This window comes from Ahaetulla prasina, chromosome 10 (genome assembly GCF_028640845.1).
Source record: "Ahaetulla prasina isolate Xishuangbanna chromosome 10, ASM2864084v1, whole genome shotgun sequence".
Lineage (NCBI taxonomy): Eukaryota > Metazoa > Chordata > Lepidosauria > Squamata > Colubridae > Ahaetulla > Ahaetulla prasina.
The window spans coordinates 1,526,194-1,549,241 of record NC_080548.1 but is presented as its reverse complement, the minus strand read 5'-3'; the positions used below and the strand labels follow the sequence as shown (position 1 = coordinate 1,549,241).

The 23,048-nt window shown below is 42.5% G+C and overlaps 1 long non-coding RNA gene across 2 annotated transcripts in view; it reads left to right on the top strand.

The window, feature by feature from the left end:
- Positions 1-23,048, top strand: part of LOC131204690 (uncharacterized) — a 111,519-nt gene that overhangs the window by 65,787 nt on the left and 22,684 nt on the right. The window contains exon 3 of one of the 2 annotated variants that reach the window (XR_009156622.1): positions 15,948-16,490. The exons of the other annotated variant lie outside the window; for it this stretch is intronic. This is a non-coding gene — a long non-coding RNA (uncharacterized LOC131204690). Of the gene's footprint in view, positions 1-15,947; positions 16,491-23,048 lie in introns of those variants that run through there. 2 annotated transcript variants of the gene reach the window in all.

Sequence of the window (23,048 nt, the reverse complement as noted above, 5' to 3'; positions counted from 1 at the left end):
TGCAGTCGTTAATCAAAGACTAGCTGTAAAATGGAATTCTACAGAGATCTTGAATGAGTGGCAAAACAGCAGCTCAGTTGGGAGAAGTTGGGCCAAGGTTATATTGAGTCTGGAATGGGGCAACTCGCTGCAGCCAATTTGCCCGAGCCAACTCACCACGGGGCAACTTGCCATGGGACAACTCGCTGTGGGACAATTCAATTTAATTATTTAAAATAATTTAAACGTATTTTAATATTTGTGATTCACGTTTCATTTTGTCCCTCCTTCAGCATCTTTTCTTTAATGATTCTATTCCACTATTTCTTCAATATTGTATAATATTGTGTAACATTGTAATATGGGGCATGGCGAGTTGTCTCCTAGCCAGTTGGCCATGGTGAGTTGTTGTAGACCCCACTGAGCCAATCCTTGACCCCTAAATATTGGCAGCCTGAAGGAGCAAGTGACAGCCCTGCAAGAGAAGCACAGCTGTGAATTCAAACTCTGCCTTTACTGTAAGGTTACCTTAATAGAATCTTGCAAGTCTGAAAGTATCTGTCAAGCACAGGAAATAAGGAAACAAGGCAGTTCAAATGAATACAGGTTTATTGCATGCTAACTCTCTACAAGAATCTGAACTACTAACAATCAAAGCAAATTGGGGTAGATAACAACAGCATTCAAGATAGGCTGGACTTAAAACTCTTGTGGGCATGAAGTGTGTGATGACACTCCTGACCCCTCCTTTGTGTTCAGTCTGGTCATCTCCTACATCAGCTTGCCTTTCACTTAGCAATAGCAATAGCCCTTAGACTTATATACCGCTTCATAGTGCTTTACAGCCCTCTCTAAGTGGTTTACAGAGACAGCCTCTTGCCCCCAACAATCTGGGTCCTCATTTTATTAACCTCTGAAGGACGGAAGGCTGAATTGACCTTTTTTTTTTTTTGTTTACATTTATACCCCGCCCTTCTCCGAAGACTCAGGGCGGCTTACAGTGTATAAGGCAATAGTCTCATTCTATTTGACCTTGACCCAGCCAGGATCAAACTCCTGGCCGTGAACCTGCAATAGTGCATTCTAACTACTGCACCACTGCAACTTCTAAAAATGGTTGTTGTAACTTTGCCTTTTGAAACTGGAGCTGATGTTGTCTTTTGGGTCACAGATTGCAGAGCAAGTGTCAGGTGCAAAAAACCAGGATTGTTCAAAGGAGTGCAAGTTTATTTCATGCTATTCCTCAATAAGAATCTGAACTACTAATAGGAAAATTGGCAGTAGATAAGAGTCAGTGGAATCAAGGTGGGCTGGACTTAGATCTCTTGTGGGTATGAAAGGACTTCAATTCAGAATAGAACTGGAAGGGACCTTGGTGGTCTTCTAGTCCAACCCCTTGCTCAAACAGGAGATCTTATACTATTTCAGACAAATGGCTGTCCAGTCTCTTCTTAAAAGCCTCCAGTGACAGAGCACTCACAACTTCTGAAGGCAACTTCTGTTCCACTGGTTAATTGTGCTCCCTGTTAGGAAGTTTGTTCTTGAGTCCAGGTGGCTTCTCTCCTTAAATATTTTATTTATTTATTTATTTAATTGATTGTCAACAAGTACAAGGAAACAAGTATCAGTATAGACATAGACATGGACACATGAAAAAAATGGCACAAATGGATATAAATAGGCAAAACATAGCTATAAACACATAAAATGATTACATATAAATGGGAACAGTTGGACAGGACGATAGGCACGCTAGTGCGCTTATGCACGCCCCCTTAGCTTCCATCCATTGTCTTTCCTTCTAGTGCTTTGGAAAATAGGTTGATCCCGTCTTCTTGGAGCAGCCCCTGAAATTCTGGATCTCTCATGTCACCCCTAGTCCTTCTTTTCTCTAGACTGGCCAGGCTCAGTTCCTGCAACTCTTCTTTGGGGTTGGCTAGTCTAGAGAAGAATAGAATTAGGGATGACGTGATAGCAGTATTCCAGTATTCAAGGGGTTGCCACAAAGAAGAGGGGGTCAACTTATTTTCCAAAGAACCTAAAGGCAGGACAAGAAACAATGGAGGGAAGCTAGTCAAGGAGAGAAGCAACCTGGAATTAAGGATAAACTTCCTAACAGTGAGAACAATTAACCAGTGGAACAGAAGTTGCCTTCAGAAGTTGTGGGGGCTCATCACTGGAGGCTTTTAAGAAGAAACTGCACAGTCTCTTGTCTGAAATGATATAGGGTCTTCTGCTTGAGCAGGGGGTTGGACCTCCAAGGTCCCTTCCAGCTCTATTTTGATTGACTGACTGACTGACTGATTGATTGATTGAGACCCCCCATCTCAAACAGCAGGTTGCAAAGCACCGGCTGCTGGTCCAGCTCAGCCTCCTGCCCTATCCCTTCACTCTGCTACTCCTCCCCCGTATTGTCTCCCTGCATTTGACCTTCAATTTCCTCCTAAGGGGAGGTCCCCACAGCTGGCAAGTTCTATGCAGTGATAAAGACGATGCAACAGACTTGAAACAGCTTTGTGAGATGAGTAAAATGGGATAATACTCCAAAGCCTGTGTTTTTCTTTTTTGCAATAACTTCAGATACGGAAGCCCTTGTAGCATGTCATCCATCAAAGAGGCTGCCACTGCCTTCATCCATCTGACAGTGCTGCTTCTTGTCTTCATTTTGGACATTGGGAATTTCTAAATGAGTACTTCCAGGACTATGTTCCCCTTAATCCTTGCAGTGATTGGTGATCTTGGAAAGAATTTTCAAGGACTGTGCTTCTCAACCTTGGCAGCATTAAGATGTGTGGACTTCAACTCCCAGAGCTGGCTGGGGAACTCTGGGAGCTGAAATCCACACATCTTAAAAGTTGCCAAGGTTGAGCAACCCTGTTCAAGGACATCTCTGAGAGGGTCCCATACTCTGGTCTAGAAGGGATGCCTGCCAGTGCCAGCACACAGACGAAAGAAAGACCCTTATAGCTGGGTTTCTAAATGGCCCAGAGCCCTCTCTCCATCTGTCCCTTTGAGCTGGTCATCACCTGTCTACCTTCAGAGCATACAGGTACGCACCTGTGTGTGTACACACTCCCATCTCTTCTTCAAGGGCTTCCTCAAATCACTTCTCTCCTAGGAAGGCTGTCCTCCCAGCTACATCTGGGAGGTCGAGCAATAGGGTTGCTTTCCTCCTTTGCCCTGACAGCTATTTTAAACAAAAAACAGTCACTTTCTAGATAGATTCTGAAAACATTAACCAGTTTTTCCATTTTTAATAATTTCTGCATGAACTGAGCAGTAACTTAAATGACCTTATCTCCTCTTTTCTTCTCCAACCAAATGTTGGACTGATTGATACATCTCATTTCTAGGCCAACAATTCTTCTTATTCCCATTTGATCCTGGTGTTTAGGTTGTCCTCGACTTACAACCATTCATTTAGTGACTGTTTCAGTTTAAAAGTGCACTGAAAAAAGTGACTTATGACCATTGCAGCATCCCTATGGTCACGTGATCAAAATTTGAACGCCTGCCAGCTGACATGTGTTTATGACAGTTGCTGGGTCTTTTCCGGCCTTCTGACAAGCAAAGTCAATTCACTTAACAACCGTGGCCCTAACTTAATGACTACAGCAATTCACTTAACAATTGTGGCAAGAAAGTTCATAAAATGGGGTAAAACTCACTTAATAACCATTTTACTGTGCAAGAGAATTGGGCTGAATTGTGGTCATTAACTGTATCTTAACGTCATGCTTGGTCCTAGCTGTGGTGGCGCCATTTCTTAGAGCATTTCTCCAGATTCTTTTACCATATTGGAGTCACTGAACTGCAGGCTGAAGCTTGCCCAGCTCGCTCATCCCGTCACCTTGACTATTTTTTCAAAAGATGGATCAAGAAAAGAAAGATGACCCTGGCAAGATCTGACTGCAGCCCCCTCTTCTCCCCAGTCCAAATGACAGGAAGGCAACCCCGCCTCCTGGGTCTCCTTATTCAAAGGGGTCCGAATCCAATGGCTTGATTGGCCTCTTTTTGTCCAGGTGCTTAAAACTGTCCAGGACATCCTGCCAGCTGCCAGGTTTTCCCCCAGCGACAAACCCTGAAGGGTAGAAATGAGGAGAGAGAGATGCCAAGGGATGAGGGTGCATCTCCCAACTCCTAGTCTAGCATTTTCCTTGGTTCTCCCCATACCTCATGTTCACAAGGGGGCATAGATGGGGAGTTTACTCTGTCCCCTCTTTGGCTATCACTGTCTGTTTTATGACTGCTAACCACGGAAGAGGCCCTGGAGGTCTTCTAACCCAACCTCCTGTTCAAGCATGAGACCCCATACCGGAGTTCCCCAACCTTTCTGGCTTTGTGGACGAACCGAAGGGGGGGAAGGGATGATTCTGTGTGAGTGGCTGGCATGTATGCGCGTGTGTGCACACAGCTTCATTTGTGCAAACAGCAGGCATCCATGCCCACCACTCATGTAAATGGAGCGTGTGCACGAGGTTGCCCATTGCTTGCACAAGTGGGGATACGTGCACACTCGCCTGCCTGGTTCTGAATGGCTCATGGTCCAGTAGTGGGCCGCAGCCCGGGGGTTGGGGACCCCTGCCCTGTACCATTTCTCACAAGTGGCTATCCAGTCTCTTCTTGAAAGCCTCCAGTGATGGAGGACCCACAACTTCTGGAGGGAAGCCGTTCCACTGACAGGAAATTTCTTGGTTCTAGGTTAGAACTCTCTTTGATCAGTTTCCATCTGTTACTTCTTGTCTTGCCTTCAGGGACTTTGTAGAATAGATTGACCCCCTTTTCTTTGTGACAGCCTCTCAAATATAGTTAGCGTTTCTCTTTGTTAGGCTATACATACCCAATTTTTGCAACCGTTCTTCATATGTTTCAGCTTCCTAATCTTATTTGTTGCTCTATTCTTTTCAGACTATCAGCATCTTTTCTGTATTGTGGTGACCAGAACTGGATCCAATACTCCAAGTGTGGTTTTACCAAGGCAGTATATAGTGTACAAGGCCTTTCCCAGGCATAGTTACCAGTTTGCCTAACCCAGCAGTTCTCAACCTGTGGGTCGCAACTCCATTGGGGGTTGAATGACAATTTGCCAGGGGTCACCTAAGACCATCGGAAATATGGGAAGTATACTTGCGAGTCGAAGAATCGTGAATTCGGCTTCAGGCGCGATGAATTAAAAAAGAGGGAAATCTTTGCTCTGATGTCTCCCTCTCAAGCCAGCTGCAATCACTCCCAATCGCTAGCCTAATCTGACTTCAGGTGCGATAAACTTAATAGGGGAGGAGTCTCCGCTTTAATGCCTCTGTCCTCAAGGCAATCGCAAGCAGTTCAGATCGCTAGCCAATACTAGCGATAAATTCAGGAGTGATAAATTAAAAAAAACAGTTTGCTGCTTTCCCCCCCTTCTGCGGCTGCTGAGGCACGCTGAGATCTCTGCCTAAAAAATAATAATTTTACGGTTGGGGTCGCCATATTGTGGGGAATTGTATTAAAGGGGTCGCAGCACTATAAAGGTTGAGAACCACTGGCCTAACCCCTTAATGTATTCAATCCAGGAAATCAATTGATTTCTCAATATAGTTATCAGGTCTGTTATCCTTGCTTTTCACAGAATACTTCTATTTCCACCAGTTATTATCTTGGTTTGTCCATTTATTACCGTATTTTTCAGAGTATAAGACACACCAGACTGTAAGACGCACCTTAAGAAAAAAAGAATTCTGCCTCTGCCTACCAGGGAGGAAAAAGAGCACTGCCTCCATCGCGTTTTCTGGCATTTTCCTCCCCGATTCCCCGATGCAATTCACAGAGCCGTGCACCCTCCTCCTCCTTTTCCACAGACTCACCTTCTCTTGCCTCCTGGTCAGATTTGTCTCCCGGACCAGGAGCAGAAGGTGATCCATCTCCTGGGCCAGGAGCAGAAGCCCTGGGTCATCTAGAGAATGGGCAGGCCGGGTGGCGAGCCTACTTGCTTTACGCCTCTCACAGAGAAGCCCCCACTTCACCAAACGAGTCCCAACCTTTGCGCTTCCCAGGCCCTTTGCAGAATCAGGCTCCGACTGAGGCAGCAAAGGCACCGGGGGCTTGCCGGAAAGCCCAGCACCATGTTTACGAGATGGCAGCGTCCAGGAGGACTGAAGAGCTGCGTCTCTGTCGGGGCGCAGTCTCCTTGCTGTGAGAAAGCCAGGCTTTTAAGGCCTATGGCTATAGATAGGAAGACGGGGGCATCTTGGGAGTGGAACCATCGGTGCCAAGTCCCTCTTCTGCTTCCATGAAAATCATACCCCACCCCACCTCACCCCCTCCAGTTAAATGCGCATAGGTGATCGGGTTTGTTTTAAATGGATAAAAAGTTCTGTGCTGCTCGTTATCTTAATCCAAGTGGCAGTGAGGATGCCGCCGATCCCCCCCCCACGCCTGGAACCGCCTGAAAACATGAAGCACAGAGGCCGAAAACATCTGAAGGACGGGGGCCGGTGGGTGGGCAGGGCTACCTTTGGACGTATAAGACGCACCCAAATTTTGAGCCTCTTTTAGGGGAGGGGAAGTGCGTCCTATACTCCAAAAAATATGGTAATTCTACTTGTATACTGCCAAATCAATACAGACTGGTGGCAGTTTTACAAAATAATCAACAAAAACTTCCATAGCAGTTTAAAATGTCTGCAGTAAATATACATAAAGCCAAGCAGTTTCCAGCTATGGATGGCTATAAAGGCTGCTCCCTCTCCTACTGGGATAGTTTTCATTTCATAGCTATTTACTTTTTATTTCACTAAACTTACTTTACAACTGCCTAAACGACTAGTGCTTACTACATACCATAATGTGCAAATAATAATTTAAAAAACAACAACCCCTTTCCTTTGCTCTCCTGCCATGTGGCCTTTGAAATGACCCTGGCTGCATCACTTCATGCTCTCTCTTCGTTTTAATATGTATTTTATTGAATTTTTACAGAACAGAAAATATAAAACAGAAAAAAAATTAAAAGGAAAGAAGTGGTGGTGGAGAAGTGCAAGGAATAAAAAGTACAGAAAATGGAAAAAATAATTTCCCACTTTCTTCGATACAGTTACAAATATAAAAAAGTTAACCTTTTGCTCTAAAATTAATAGTATACTGTATTTCTATATTCATAAACAATTCTAATTGTCAAATCCCAACATTAAAATTTCATTTCTTCCATTTTCAAGCAAAAAGTCAAAAATAGAAAAAAAAGTATTTTCTTTACTCAAAGTAGTTAGTTTCATCATCTCAGCCAGCCCTGTTAACTTCATCATCCATTCATCCTTTGTGGGAATCTGAAGATCTCTCTGTATCTGTGCATACAAAAATCCCACACGGAGGAACTGCACCAGATCTTTTCTACACTTTTTCAGTTTTTAGTTGGCTATAATAGAGGACAGATGAGGACAGATGGGGGGGGAGGGGAGGGAGAGAGGGAGATTTAAAAACAAGGTATAACAGACATTCCGTTTTGGCTGCAGAATCTGCCTCATTGATTTATAGCATGGCATTAAATTTGTGACCGTTTTCTTTAATAAATTTTATTACTATGGGGAAATTGCTCTCTTCTGGAAAAGCCAGAGCTCATGCTGTGCAGCATTCCCAGAATTGAATCTATTTTTTTTTTAGCATTATCTCTGCTTGTGACTTTGGAGAGTTACTCCTAGTCAGTGCAAATTGACCTCCCCAGAATTGATCTCGGGTCATCTGGCTGTATTGGACTAACTCCTCAAATCCCAGGTAGCCTGAGTGTCAGGATGGAGGAGATGGGGGCCTTGAGGGTCTGACACCACGACAGAATGTAAAATTTGTCTGAAATGATAAAGGGTCTCTTGCTTGAGCAAGGGGTTGGACTAGAAGACCTCCCAGGTCCTTTCCAACTCTGTTATTCTATTATTCCTCCTCTCTGAGGATGTGGAATGGGTGGGGTTTTCTTCTTGCCAACATTGGACGGACTGGGAGGTACTGAATCCAGTCACTTCTGATCAAAGGAGGGAGCTGAGCAACAAAGTCCCTCCCCCCAAAAAACCCACCATTTGTTTCAAGCTCAACAAACAAGCCTGTGCAGGCATGGATTTCATGGGATCTTGTGGCTTTCATTACTTTCTATACATGGCTAACCATCTGCACGTAGTCCTCAATAGAGCTACATCTGAATGGAGGGAAACATGCAATGGGGTACCACAAGGTTGTGTCACAGGCCCAGTGCCCTTCAACATATTCATAATTGAACTAGACAAGGGGACAGAAAGGGAGCTCATCAAGTTTGCAGATGATACAAAACTGGGAGGGGAGGGAATTGCTAACTTTTTGGAAGATAGACTCAAAATCCAAAGGGACCTTGACAAACTTGAACACAAGGACATATCCAACAAGATGTAATTCACTTAGGCAGGAAGAACCACACGCACAGGTAGAATACCAAACCGTAGTAACTGTGAGAAGGAGCTACGTGTCCTAGATGTCCTCATACTATGAGCCAGCAGTTTGCTGCAGCTGCCAAAAACGCCAATCCTATGTCAGGCGTAGGCACTGAATGTGGCAGCCCTGAAGATCCAAAGAGAAAGATGGCCTCCAGGGCTGACATCAACAGAGAGATGACATCAAGATCATGAGAAGTGATAATAGTGCTTTACGCTGCACTGGTAAAACCACACTTGCATTATTGTGTCCAGTTCTGGTCCCCACAACACAAAAAAGATGCTGAGACCCTGGAAAGGTTCTGGAGGCTAAATTATATGATGTACTGTTGAGGGAGCTAGGTATGTCTAGGCCAGTGATGGCAAACCTTTTTGGCACCGAGTGCCCAAACTGGAATGAGTGTGTATATGCGTGTGCTGGAGACCAGCTCCCGGAGCGCATGCGTGCGCTGGCCAACTGGCCTTCAGGTTTCTGGCAGGCGCATATGAGCCGGCCACACACCAGAGCACCGGAAACTTGAAGATCAGCTGGACATTCCAGGCTCTTTTTCAGTCTGTATTTGGCCCAAAAAATGTCACCGAAATCTGCCTGAAAACGATCCAAAAAAACAGCCTGAAAATGGCCCAGAAAATGGACCGAAAAGTGGCCTGAGAATGGCCCAAAAAAGGCCTGGTTTTTGACCATTTTTTGAGCCATTTTGCTAACACGTGCCATAGGTTCCCCATCATGGGTCTAGCCTGTCAAAGAGAAGTCTTGGTGGAGGGGGGGATGAAAACTATCTTGTAGTACTTGTGGGGCTATCACAAACAAGAGGGCACTGACTTATTCTCCAAAGCATCTGAGGGCAGGACAAGAAGTAATAGGTGGAAGATGGTTAAAGAGAAGTCTAGGCTAGAAATGAGAAATTTCCTGACAGTGAGAACAATTAATCAGTGGAACAGCTTGCTTCCTGGAGCTGTGAGTGCTCCATCAATGGAAGCTTTTAAGAAGAGATTGGACAGCCATTTGACTGGGATTGTATGAGGTCTTCCAGACTAGAAGATCTGTGAGGTCCACCTGTAGCCTATGATTCTAGGTCCTATTTGCTTCCAGGCTATATGCAAACCTTGTGAAAATCATTTTCTTATAAAAAATGTTATATTTTTTAAAAGTTTTGCAGGATGCAGGATTTCTTATTATGATTTCCTGATTATATCTGCACTTCTTTTTCAGGTTAATAGTTTTGACATTCATTACAAAACTGAGTGACCCCTCTTTTTGGTTTGGTCTCCAAAGAGCCTCGTGAGATGTTGAAATATAGCTGGCATTCCTGAGAATAAACACTGCCTTAAAGGGACTCCCAATCTCAATGGGAAGATCACTGCTTCAGTAAATAACCAGCAGATGTTGAATCAAAGACACCTTGTATTGCAACGTAACTCAAATGTGTATCATATCTTCAGCAGAAGCTGTCATGCCCACTACTGCCAGATCACTGCATGCCAACCAGAAAGACTAGTATTAAAGCAAGAAGATTTGATCACATTTGATCATGACTTTAGAAACAAGATTTAGGAATGCTTCAGAGGGAGGATAAGTCTGATCCTTTAATTGGGTTAGTGACATCTTATTTCTTGCTCTAAGATTGTCTTTAGAAGATTGTTGACTAGATGGCTCAACTATGACAAATGGAAAAAACTGAATATAAATTACAATTAGAAGAGAAAAGAAAGGAATTAAAATAGATTCATAAAGCCAACCCTGTTAAAGCACTGAAAAGGTTTAATAAAAGTAAATAACAATTAGATTTAGTGGAAATGGCAGAATTATGATATCAGATAAAATAAGTGAAAATGCAAACAAGCTCCTGGTCCTGAAACTCCTGGTATATCAGATCAGAAAAGAAAAAAGAAAAGTATGGAAACACAGTAGAGAAAGACAACTTATATACAAGTAGTCCTAGATTTACAACAGTTCACTTAGTGACCATTTGAAGTTACAATAGCACTGAAAAAATGGACTTATGACCATTTTTCACATTTATGACCGTTGCAGCCTCCCATGGTCACGTGATTTACAGGCAGATGCTTGACAACCGACTCAGGTTTATGAAAGTTGCAGTGTTTGGGCACCTGATCACCTTTTGCAAACTTCTGACAAGGGAAGCCAGATTCACTTAACAACTGTGTTACTAATTTAACAATTGCAGTGAATCACTTAACAAATGTGGCAAGAAATAAAATGGGGCAAAACACACTTAACAAATTTCTCACTTAGCAACAAAAAATTTGGGATCAGTTGTGGTCGTAAATTGAGGACTACCTGTACTGGAAATAACAAAAGAACTTGCAATTTTTTAAAAGGGATACTATTCCAGGCTCAGAATTGATTTAAAAAATTGAAACTAAATATTGAAACACTAGAGCCTAAAGAATATACTGAAGAACTTAAATAAATATTTATCAAATAAATATTTATCTATGTTATCAAGAGATTAAAAAGCTATAAAGAAAATTAAAATCAGTTGTAGCACCAGCTCAGATGAGCGACTGGCCCAGTATCACAAAAAGTTAGGAAAGGCTTAAAGGTAAAGGTTCCCCTCGCACATATGTGCTAGTCATTCCTGACTCTAGGAGGTGCTACTCCTCTCTGTTTCAAAGCCGAAAAGCCAGTGCTGTCCGAAGACTTCTCCGTGGTCATGTGGCCGGCATGACTAAATGCTGAAGGTGCACGGAACGCTGTTCCCTTCCCACCAAAGGTGGTCCCTATTTTTCTACTTACATTTTTTACATGCTTTCTGTAATGTATTTGAATTTCAGGAGGGAAATTTGGGCGGGAAATTGCACGTTGCTGATTGGCTGATGCCTCAGCCAAAATACTATTTAAAGAGGGGTTTTTGCTGGGATCACAATAAACCAAAGAGCTGTTGTCACTTGTATCGTCTCCTGCCTCATCATTGCCCGAACTTAACATTGGCGACAAGGGTGGGATTTTGAAGGCAGTGAGACTAGGAAAAGAGCTGAAGGAGCAACGTAACTTCAAACCCAGCCAGTATCAAGGGCGGATACATAGCGATGTCTAGCTATACGCGCCAGCGCCATTCGACCCAGCCAAGGAGAAATGGGGGTCGTACATGGCTCGTTTCGAGTGTTTCCTTGAAGCTAACGAACTGCAAGGAGTATCGGATAATCGGAAGCGAGCATACTTCCTGAGCCACTGTGGGCCAGAAGTCTTCGATACCGCTGAATCGCTGTCGGAACCAACGCCGGTACAGTCGGTGCCATGGCAAACGCTACAGACGACGCTACGAGCACACTACGCGCCGGTGCCATCGAAGTTTGTACAACGGTTCGAGTTGAGGCAAAGAGTTCAGCGAGAGGGCGAATTGATAAGCGTGTACATGGCCGCATTAAGGAAAGCCGCAAACCACTGTGAATATAGAGACTTGGAGGACTCTTTATTAGAACAACTCATTTGTGGGTTCAGGGACATCTGACTACAGAGGCAGCTGCTGTCGAAAAGCAACCTAACCCTGGCGATAGCCCTGGATGAGGCCAGGGCACACGAGATGTCCACTAAAGCAGTGGAAATAATAAATACAATTAAAATACAATTAAAAAACTTATTCAATTGGCCGAGATTAAAAATTTAGAATAAATGAAGATCTTCTGGTGAGTTGGACACGGGGTCCCTTGGACATCCCAGTCAAACTGCATGTCCCCTCTTCGGGTAATAAGGGGGAAATGCTAGCGCTACTAGACTCTGGATGTACTAGGTGCATCATTAGTCCCGAGGTAGTAGAGAAAATGGAACTAAAACTGAGAACCCTACGTAGGCCCATAGCCTTTCCCCAATTGGATGGCTCTGTGGCAGGGGGAGGACCCGCCCATTTTGTAACAGAACCCATAGAAATGATAATAGGAGACCATCGTGAGGTCCTAAACTTCATAGTAGCCCTGGGGATGGACCAACCCCTGTTGCTAGAGTTGTCATGGCTAGGGAAGTGGAACCCCATATTAACTGGAAGACGGAGTCTTACGCCGCCTAGGACACTAAGAGGGGAGAAAAGAGTAACCAAGGAGGGATCTACCGTGGCCATGTCCCATGACGTGATGGGGGCAATGACAGAGCGAATAGAAGGGGAGGAGAGGATACCTAAGGAATACTGGGACTTGCGAGAAGTCTTTAGTGAGAAAGCATCAGATGTTCTACCTCCCCATAGGCCTACTGACTGTGCAATAGACATACTTCCAGGGGTAAAGCTTCCAAAACCAAAAGCTTATCCCATGACCCAAAAAGAATTGGGGGAGCTACGTAAATTTATAGACAAAAACTTAGAGCGGGGGTTTATCCAACTGGCTAGGCCCCGTGTGGCCGCACCAGTGATGTTCCGAGAAAAGAAAGATGGCTCTTTTCGTCTTATTGTTGACTATAGAAATCTTAACGCGGTATGCGCCGAAAACGTATACCCCATGCCGCTCATGAAAGATATGTTAGCGCATCTAGCGAAAGGAAAGTTTTTCACCAAATTAGACCTACCAGAGGCTTACTACAGAGTTCATATAAAGGAGGGGGATGAATGGAAAACCGCTTTCAACTGTCTTCTAGGGTGTTTCCAGTTTCGAGTACTGCCGTTTGGACTGCAGGGGGCCCCCGCAGTTTTCATGCAACTAATAAATGAAATACTCCATCAGCATTTGTTTAAAGGGGTTCTTGTCTACCTTGACAACATACTTATCTATACAGAAACAATGGAAGAACATATTAAACTAGTAAGAGCTGTTCTCAAAAAGTTATTATCTGCAGAACTTTATTGCAAGCTATCCAAATGTGATTTCCATCAAACAAAAATAGACTACTTAGGGTACCGCATATCGGCGGATGGATTAGAAATGGACCCAGAGAAAGTGAAAGCTGTCTTGGAATGGGCCCCCCCATGCACACGCAAACAGCTACAAAGTTTTTTGGGATTTGCGAACTTTTATCGTCAATTCATCCCCTCCTTTGCTCAAATTGCTTTGCCAATCACCAACCTTTTAAAAACTAAAGGAGATACAAAACCCAAACCATCATTACTTCTCGAATGGACAATGGAATATCAAACAGCATTTGAGAAATCGAAACGACTGTTTGCCGCTGAACCTATTTTAAAACACCCCGACATGGATGTTCCTTTTGTGATACAAGCAGATGCTAGTGATGTAGCAGTCAGAGCCGTTTTACTCCAAAACAATGCCGATGGTAAACTACAGCCTTGTGCTTTCATTTCTTGAAAATTGACTGAAACTGAAAGATGGTGGGCTATTTGGGAAAAAGAAGCATTTGCAGTTCATTTGGCTCTTCGCACTGGGAGACAATTCTTAGAAGGTTCTAATCATCCTTTTGAAGTTTGGACTGATCACAAAAACCTAGAAGCGCTAAAAACTCCTAGAAAACTTTCGCCTAAACAAGCCTGTTGGGCTCAATATTTTAACCGCTTTAATTTCACCTTACATTACATTCCTGGAGGAAAAAACTTTTTGGCAGATGCTCTTTCACGTTTGCCCCAATACAATGGTACACGCTCCAAGGTGGTTCGCCCAATACTTCCCATTCAGCAGTTAGTTGCTCCGGCTATAACTCGAAGCCATACCAAAACCGAGACATCACTGCCAGATGAACTAACTAAGTTGTTTAAGGAAGCTTTGAACTCCGATAACTGGTTCTTGGCGCATTCGCATGAATGCACGCTCCGTGATGGACTGGCTTGGATTGGAACAAAACTATATGTTCCTCTATCACTCAGAGAAACCATCCTACAACTATGCCATGATGCCAAAATGCCATTTGGATTTGTGAAAACCTTGCATCTTCTTAAAAGACAATTTTGGTGGCCAAGTCTTAAAAAGGACATTCAATCGTATATAGCAAGTTGCCCTGTTTGCGCATCACCTAAAAGGCCTCCAGGAAAACCTTCTGGATTACTTCAAACAGTAGCCTGGCCAAGAGCCCCGTGGAAGAAAATCTCCATGGATTTCATAGTGGAGCTACCCGAAAGTGCAGGCAATACTGTAATCTGGGTAGTCACAGACCTTTTCTCCAAACAAGTCCATTTTATTCCATGTTCCAAAATACCCTCCTCAAAGACTCTGGCAAAGTTGTTTGTACAACACATTTATAGACTCCACGGAGTTCCTGAACGCATCATCTCAGATCGAGGAGTTCAATTCACTTCTCAATTTTAGAAAGAATTTTTGCGACTGATTGGCTCTGCCCAAGGATTAAGCTCCTCCCATCATCCCCAGACTAATGGAAGTTGTGAACGCTCAAACTCGGTACTAGAACAATATTTACATTGTTACATTAACTATCAACAAGACAATTGGGCAGACCTACTACCTTTTGCTGAAGTAGCCTACAATAACACAATTCATAGTAGCACGGGATTTACTCCTTTTAAAATAGCTTCAGGCCAAGACTTTGTTCCCATCTCAGAACTTCCAAAGGAAAAAACCACGGTTTCTTCCTTGTCAGAATGGATAGATCAAATACAAAGCACATGGAAAATGTCTCGCAAGGCAATCGATGACGCTCACCGTGCACATAAAAAACAAGTGGATAAAAAAAGATCCCCTGAGAACAAATACCAAGTTGGAGATAGAGTTTATCTCTCCACCAAATATTTACAAACCACTCAAAAATCTAAAAAACTGGGACCTAAGTATGTGGGACCTTTCCCCATAGTGAAAATCATCAACCCCTGACTGTACAGCTAGAATTACCAAAAACACTTAGAAGAATCCACCCTGTTTTCCATGTAAGCTTGTTGAAACCAGAACACATGTCTACTTTCCGTGCGAACCATACACCCCCTCCTATACCAATTCTCATAGAGGGCGAACAACATTTTGAAGTAAAAGAAATCTTGGATTCAAGAAAACATAGAAATAAAATTCAATATCTCATTGCTTGGAAGCACTTCCCTTTGTCCCAAGCCGAATGGGTGAACAAGGAAGATGTTCGTGCTTCAGAAAAAATAGCTCAATTCTATAAAAAATATCTTGACAAACCCTAACTTTTCTCTTTTTCTTTCTAGGACTGACGTCCTTGTTGCAGGAGAGCCGAATGTCAGCCTCCACTCCAATCTTCACATCTTTTTGTACTCCTTATATTCAGTTGTTAGATAGCATGGGATTTTATTTCTAATGTAAATAGCTCTTAGATTCAAGTTAAGTAGAGAGGGCCCTTTAAGAGTGTCGGTCTGACATAATTAAGGGGGGAGGGGAGATTAATGTTTTGAATTCAGCAGGAATGTTTGAGCGCGAACTCTAACGGACATTGCATTCCTGATATGATTGACAGCCAGAGACCTGCGAAAGAAGATTACCACGGGACCCCGAGAAGGAGCTGGCATTGGACCAGACCTGATGACCTCTTGGGGAAGAGGAGGGAGAAACAGGGGGGATATAGATTGTTAGCCATATTTTGTCTCAGATTCAATTTTATACTGCTGCTGTCCGGATGTACCTAGTAAAAGTACTTTTCTTTATTTGCAAATGAAGTCAAGGTGTATTCTTTCCTAGATATAATCAGAGGCAGCCTGACATGGAGTCAACCTAAAGGACGAATTGTTGAGAGAGTTCGAGGACGTTTTCCAAGGCTGCCTGGGCAAGTACGTGGGGACCCCCATTTCATTCAATTTGGACCCCCAGGTGGCTCCCATTAGATTAAAAGCTAGGAGGGTCCCGTTCACCCTAAAACCCAAGATTGACACGGAACTAGACAAATTAGTAAGCCAGGGAATACTAGTCCCCGTCGACCATGCAAAATGGGAGACACCAATAGTGACCCCAGTCAAACCGGACGGATCAGTCCGGATTTGCGCTGACTATAAGGCAATGCTTAACAAAGCATTGCAAAAGAGTGCTTACCCCGTTCCCGTAGTGCAACATCTGTTGCACTCGTTAGGACAGGGACAGGTTTTTGCCAAACTCAATCTGGCCCAAGCCTACCAACAATTACCAGTTGACGGCGAAACGGCCAAAGCACAGACGATTGTCACACATCGGGGCGCTTTTAAATGCACTCGACTTCAGTTCGGAGTTAGTGTAGCCCCCGGGTTATTCCAAAACCTAATGGAACGACTCCTACAAGGTCTACTGGGAGTAGTTCCATATTTCGACGATGTACTGGTATCAGCAGAAAACTTGGAAGAATTAGGGGTCAAATTACGGAGGGTTTGGGGCATTTTCAGGTCTGCGGGGCTTAAGGTTAAACTCAACAAATGCCAGATAGGAGTTGAATCTGTAGAATTCTTGGGTTACCGGATAGATAAGGAAAGCATCCACCCAACTGAGAGCAAAGTGCGAGCCATTAGAAAGGCCCCAACCCCAAAAAACAAAACGGAATTACAAGCATTTTTGGGGCTTGCAAATGTTATGCAAAAAACTATGTAAATATGGTACAATGTGTTCTGGGAGGGGAAGAGTGTAATGTATTTGAATTTCAGGAGGGAAATTTGGGCGGGAAATTGCACGATGCTGATTGGCTGATGCCTCAGCCAAAATACTATTTAAAGAGGGGTTTTGCCTGTTGGTTTTTGCTGGGATCACAATAAACCAAAGAGCTGTTGTCACTTGTATCGTCTCCTGCCTCATCATTGCCCGAACTTAACACTTTTGAACTGCTAGGTTGGCAGAAGCTGGGACAAGTAACTGGAGCTCACCCCATTACGCGGCACTAGGGATTTGAACCACTGAACTGCCGACCTTTTGATCGACAAGCTCAGTGTCTTATCCACTGAGAAATAATCAGAAAACAAGCCCAAATATTTCCCTACCTTTTGGCAAGAACTCAGAAGAGATCTTGAAAGGTGGAAAAATCTAAAGCCATCTTGGTTATGACCAATTGCAATTATTAAAAAATGCTTTACCTAAGATAAATTATTTATTTTAAATGGTGCCAAATGCATTTTCAAAGAAAACTTTGCAAGAATTGCAACAAATTGTCAGTAAATTTGTTGTCAGAATTAAGTTAAAAAATTTACAAGATGCAGAAAACTGCTCCGTCAGTGGAGTCTTTTAAGAAGAGACTGGACAGCCACTTGTCTGGAATGGTATGGACTAGAAAACCTCCAAAGTCCTTTCCCATACTGTTGCTCTGTTAATTCTGCTATTCTGTTAAAACAGATGTGATCTTGGCCTTTTTACTGCATCATAAAGAAAGTTGCCTGTCATGTTTAATAGGACACATAAAATTCCCAAATAGTAAAACATTAATACTTCCTTAACCAATGGATTTATTTATGTTTCAGAGATACAAAAAAGGACAAAAATCTGAAAGGACATATTATTACACAAAGTTTCATAAAAGCATGGAATGCCATAGGGGAAATAATAAGCTCTACAATGCCACTGTTAGTCTTGCCTTCAAAGGCTTTCCATGTTGGAGATAACTATTGTAAGAAAACTGTAATTCCATATTGTGTGGAGATATGATTAATTCAGACTCCATGAACAGATTAAAGACACAGCAAGAATTACTCAGTGAAGGCTGGAATACACCATGGCTGATGTATTTAAAAACTGCTAGAAGGATGAAATCTGGTTTTAAGAATGAGGGAGGCAAAGAAAAATGTCTGAAATTGAAAGTCTCTTTGTTAGACTAGACAGCCCCAGTTCGTGCAACCATTCTTCATATATTTTAGCCTCCAGTCTATGGGTGAAATGCTACTGGTTTGCACCGGTTCAGGTGAACCAGTAGTAATAAAAGCTACTGGTTTGGGCGAACTGATAGTAATAAAAGCTACTGGTTTGGTGAACCGTTAGTAAAAAGAAGCTACCGGTTCATCCAAACTGGTATTTCCAATGATCAGCTGTGCCGCACCAGCCTGAAGATGACGAGTGAGACCTCATCGAAACGTCGCCAAGATACTCTCAACCTTACACGGGAAAAGACCTGAATACGCCAAGACCTACACACACACACACACACACACACACACACACACACACACACAATTCCTATACTAGGAATGCGGTGACTAAGACGCTGAGCTTTTCGATCAAAAGGTCACCAGCGGTTCAAATTTCTAATGCTGCCTAATGGGGTGAGCTCCTTTTACTTCTCCCAGCTTCTGCCAACCTAGCACATAAAAATGCAAGTAGAAAAATAGGGACCACCTTTGGTGGGAAGGTAACAACATTCTGTGTGCCTTTGGCGTTTAGTCATGCCGGCCACATGACCATGGAGACGTCTTTGGACAGCGCTGGCTCTTTGTCTTTGAAATGGAGATGGGCATTGCCCCCTAGAGTCGGGAATAATAATAATAATAATAATAATAATAATAATAATAATAATAATAATAATAATAATAATAATAATAATATTTACTCAGGGCGGTTTACAGCCACAATAAAATACAAAAACAACACATACAATGCTAAAAACAACCCTTAAAAAACTTATTCAATTGTCCCCATTTAAAATACAATATCAACCCTGTAAGATTTATAAAATTTAAAACCCATAAAATCAATTAAAAATTTTAAAAATTCAAGCCAGTCCAGCAAGACGAAACAAATAAGTTTTAAGTTCGCGATGAAAGGTCCGGAGGTCAGGTAATTGTCGAAGTCCAGGGGGAAGTTCGTTCCAGCTAGCTCATATGTGCGAGGGGAACCTTTACTTTTATCTGGGGTGAGGCTGTGTGTGTGGTGGTGGGGAAGGAATGATAAACCAATATAAGGGGCCAGAGACTTCGACTGGATGTTAGTTTTCCATATATTTACAGTCCCTTTTCCTGTTACATTTAATAAAACTTTACATATAGATAAAATGTATGTGCTCCCAGTGGCATATTAAAATTGAATCAGGCAAATATTGCAAGCTTCCAACCATTTGTCCTCCAACTGTGGAGCTTCTACATCCTAAAATAATGCCACAATTGCGATATGAAAGCTTTGATCCCAGTTATGGCTTTATTTAGTTTTCTTATTTTTATATGTGTGTTGTATGCACAGGCATGTGTCAGCATATATACTATATATTTTATGGGCCACTGCTGCTTGTTACTTCCTCTTGGTTACTTGGTTGAATTTGTCATTTCCTTGATGAAACGAACATTGACAAAGAGAACATTATGTCAAGTTGAAGATGCTTATGAGATTCAAATAAAGGGGGAAAAAGGAAGCATGAAGATTCAGTTCACATGTATTGACCAGCTGCCAAATCAAGAAAGGAGATAACTTGTGAATGAGAGCATTTCCCTGCTTCTCTCTGTCCCTTCACAAGGCTTTGTACCATGGTGGGGAAGGGGGAGAGTGAAGGAGAGAGCAGGTTTGCTTGCAAGATCCTTCCACTCCATGTCTTACTATGCGGGCACTTCTACCTTTCTCCCTGGGGTCTCCCATATTGATTTCTTGACTGTTTTTGCAGGGTTTGCATTGGTCTTCACACAAAAAGAAACTAGACTGGAAATAAAAGTGAAAATAACTAAAAAAAAAAATAGTAAGAGAACACCTGCCTGATCTTGATGAATACAAATTACCAGAACCTGATGGATTACATCCCAGAGTTCTAAAGGAGCTGGCAGATGTCATCTCAGAACCATTGCACCACATCTTTCAAAAATCCTGGAGCAGTGGGAAACTACCAGAGGACTGGGGAAAAAAAAAAGGGAAAAAAACAGACCCAGGAAACTACAGACCAATCAGCCTAACATCAATACCTGGGAAGATACTGGAAAAGATAATAAAAAAACAGATCTGCCAACACGAGTAAAGTACTAGAAACGAGTAAAGTAATAACTAGCAGTCAGCACGGGTTTGTTAAAAACAGATCATGTCAAATCAATCTTATCTCATTCTTCAACATAGTGACTAAATTAGTAGACCAGTGAAATACTGTGGACATAATAGACTTAGTAATGCATTCAAAAAAGTAGACCAAAACCTACTTCTCGGTAAGCTAAAAGAAAGTGGGATAGATAGCTTCACCACCAGATGGATTCACAACTTGGCTGACAAACTATACAACCGTCCTTAATAAGTCTAAGTCTACATGGAGAGAAGTAAGCAGTGGGGTGCCACAAGGTTCCGTCTTAGGCCCAGGACTCTTCAATATCTTCATAAATGACTTGGATGAGGGAATAGAAGGGGAACTTACCAAACTTGCAGATGATACTAAGAACAGAACAGAATAGAATTTTTTGTAGAATAGAATTTTTTATTGGCCAAGTGTGATTGGACACACAAGGAATTTGTCTTGGTGCATATGCTCTCAGTGTACATAAAAGAAAAGATACGTTCATCAAGGTACAACATTTACAACACAATTGATGGTCAATATATCAATATAAATCATAAGGATTGCCAGCAACAAAGTTACAGTCGTACAGTCATAAGTGGAAAGAGATGGGTGATGGGAACTGTGAGAAGATTAATAGTAGTGCAGATTTAGTAAATAGTTTGACAGTGTTGAGGGAATTATTTGTTTAGCAGAGTGATGTTTAGCTGGCAGGAATAGCTAACACCCTAGAAAATAGGCTCAAGATCCAGATGGATCTTGACAGACTTGAACACTGGGCCATATCTTACAAAATAAAATTCAATGTAGAGAAAAGTAAGATCTTACACTTAGATAAGAAAACCCAAAGTACACATATAAACTGGGGGAAACCAGGCTTAATAGCAGTGACTGTGAGAGGGATCTTGGAGCATTAGTGGACAATCAGCTAAATATGAGCCAGCAGTGTGCAGTGGCAGCTAAAAAAGCCAGTGCAATCCTAAATTGCATTAACAGAGGGATACAATCAAGATCAAGTGTGGTACTAATACCACTCTGTAAAGCCCTAGTAAGACCACACCTAGAATACTGCATCCAGTTTTGGTCACCACACTAAAAAAGATGTTGAGACTCTAAAAAAAGTACAGAGGAGAGCAACCAGGATGATGAGGGGACTGGAGGCTAAAACATACGATGAATGTTGCAGGAACTGGGCATGGCTAGTCTAGTGAAGAGAAGGACCAGGGGAGACAGGATAGCAGTGTTCCAATACTTGAGGGGCTGCCACAGAGAGGAGGGAGTCAAGCTATTTTCCAAGGCACCTGAAGGTCAGACAAGGAATACTGGATGGAAACTGACCAAGGAGAGATTCAACCTAGAAATGAGGAGGAACTTTCTGATGTGAGAACAATCAACCCATGAAACAGAATTTGCCTTTGGAAGTTGTGGGAGATTCATCACTGGAGACTTTCAAGGAAAGATTGGACTGCCACTTATCAGAAATGGTGTAGGGTCTCCTGTTTGAGGGGGAGGGTTGGACTAGATAACCTACAAGGTCCCTTCCAACTCTGTTAATCTGTTAGGTTTTGCCTAGGGAAGGCAAGACCGATCCTCCTTCATTGTCTCGGAAGAGATGCCATTCGCACCCAGCGAGTTTTAGGCTTTTTCATAATTTTATAGATTGCAGGTAAAAAGGACCAAGCACTGGCTTTAGCAGCAGAAAACTGAATTAGCTTGGCAGCACCATGGCACAAAATAAGAAATATAATTGAAGCCATATTATTCAGTCACCCTGCTAGGATATTTGTCAGCATACGAGCTGTATGGTGCAAATTAAAACAGTTATTGATTCTAAAGTTGTTTTAAACTATTTCCTTCCTCCTTTGAAACAATTATCTCAAACTGTCACCAAAGAGCTGAATCTTGGTTTTAAGCAGGGCCTGGGAAGATAATATGTTTCCCCTGCATCTCAATGCTTGGCGGAGAAGAGCATAAAACCTTTAATGGGCTATTAGAGCTACCAGGCTGTGTAGAAGGACCATCGGCAGAAGCGGCTGGACCCTCCCTGCCCCAAGAGCCAGGCAGGCTGTTCTGACCCATTTGAGCAGGACAGACAAAGAACAGAAGATGGGCTCAAGGAACATCCTCTGCCCGTAAGAAAAGCAACCGTGCTTTGGGGGAAGGACGGGCAAAGTGTGTGTCTGGGGGGTGGGGAGGTAGTTGCTTAAAGAAAGGTTTAGCTACATGTCAAGTTGCCTGAGCCAGCCTATGAAGGTAGGGAGATCAGATTATTTTTCAATCTGTAGAAATGACAAAAGGCAAGAAACAGTATTACAATAACACTGAAGAAGGAAACAGACACTGAAAACCAAGGAAAGCCTTTCAAAATATCTCTGAATTCAGAAGGAGATTCCAACCTCAGATTGGTACTATTGCTAAAGGATGCCAATGGAAATATAGTAACTGATTCAAAGGAAGGAAAAAGAGCAAAGCAGCATATCAGCAAATAACCCGCATTTGAAAAAATGAAGTCAGGAAAACTAAGGCTCAAAACATGCACCAAATGTCAAAAATAATAAAAAAGTTTCTTTCAACATGAAAAAGCAAAAACAAAAAAAGTCAATGAAAAGATCAGTTCACTAATGCAATAAGATGGCAAGGAACTGATGGCAGTAGAGAGAAAGCGGAATTGCTTAATTCATTCTTTGCATCTGTCTTTACACGAAAGGGAAAAAAATAGCCCAACCTATCAAAAGCAGAGCCTTCAAAAAATAAGAAAAAAATAGATGGAGAAAATTACACACTAATCAGTCTGACATCATTTGTTTTTGAAAAGGCAGTATCAGCTACTAAGGCTTCATTTTATATTCCTGAATTTTGATCTTGATTGCAGGCACTCCTCA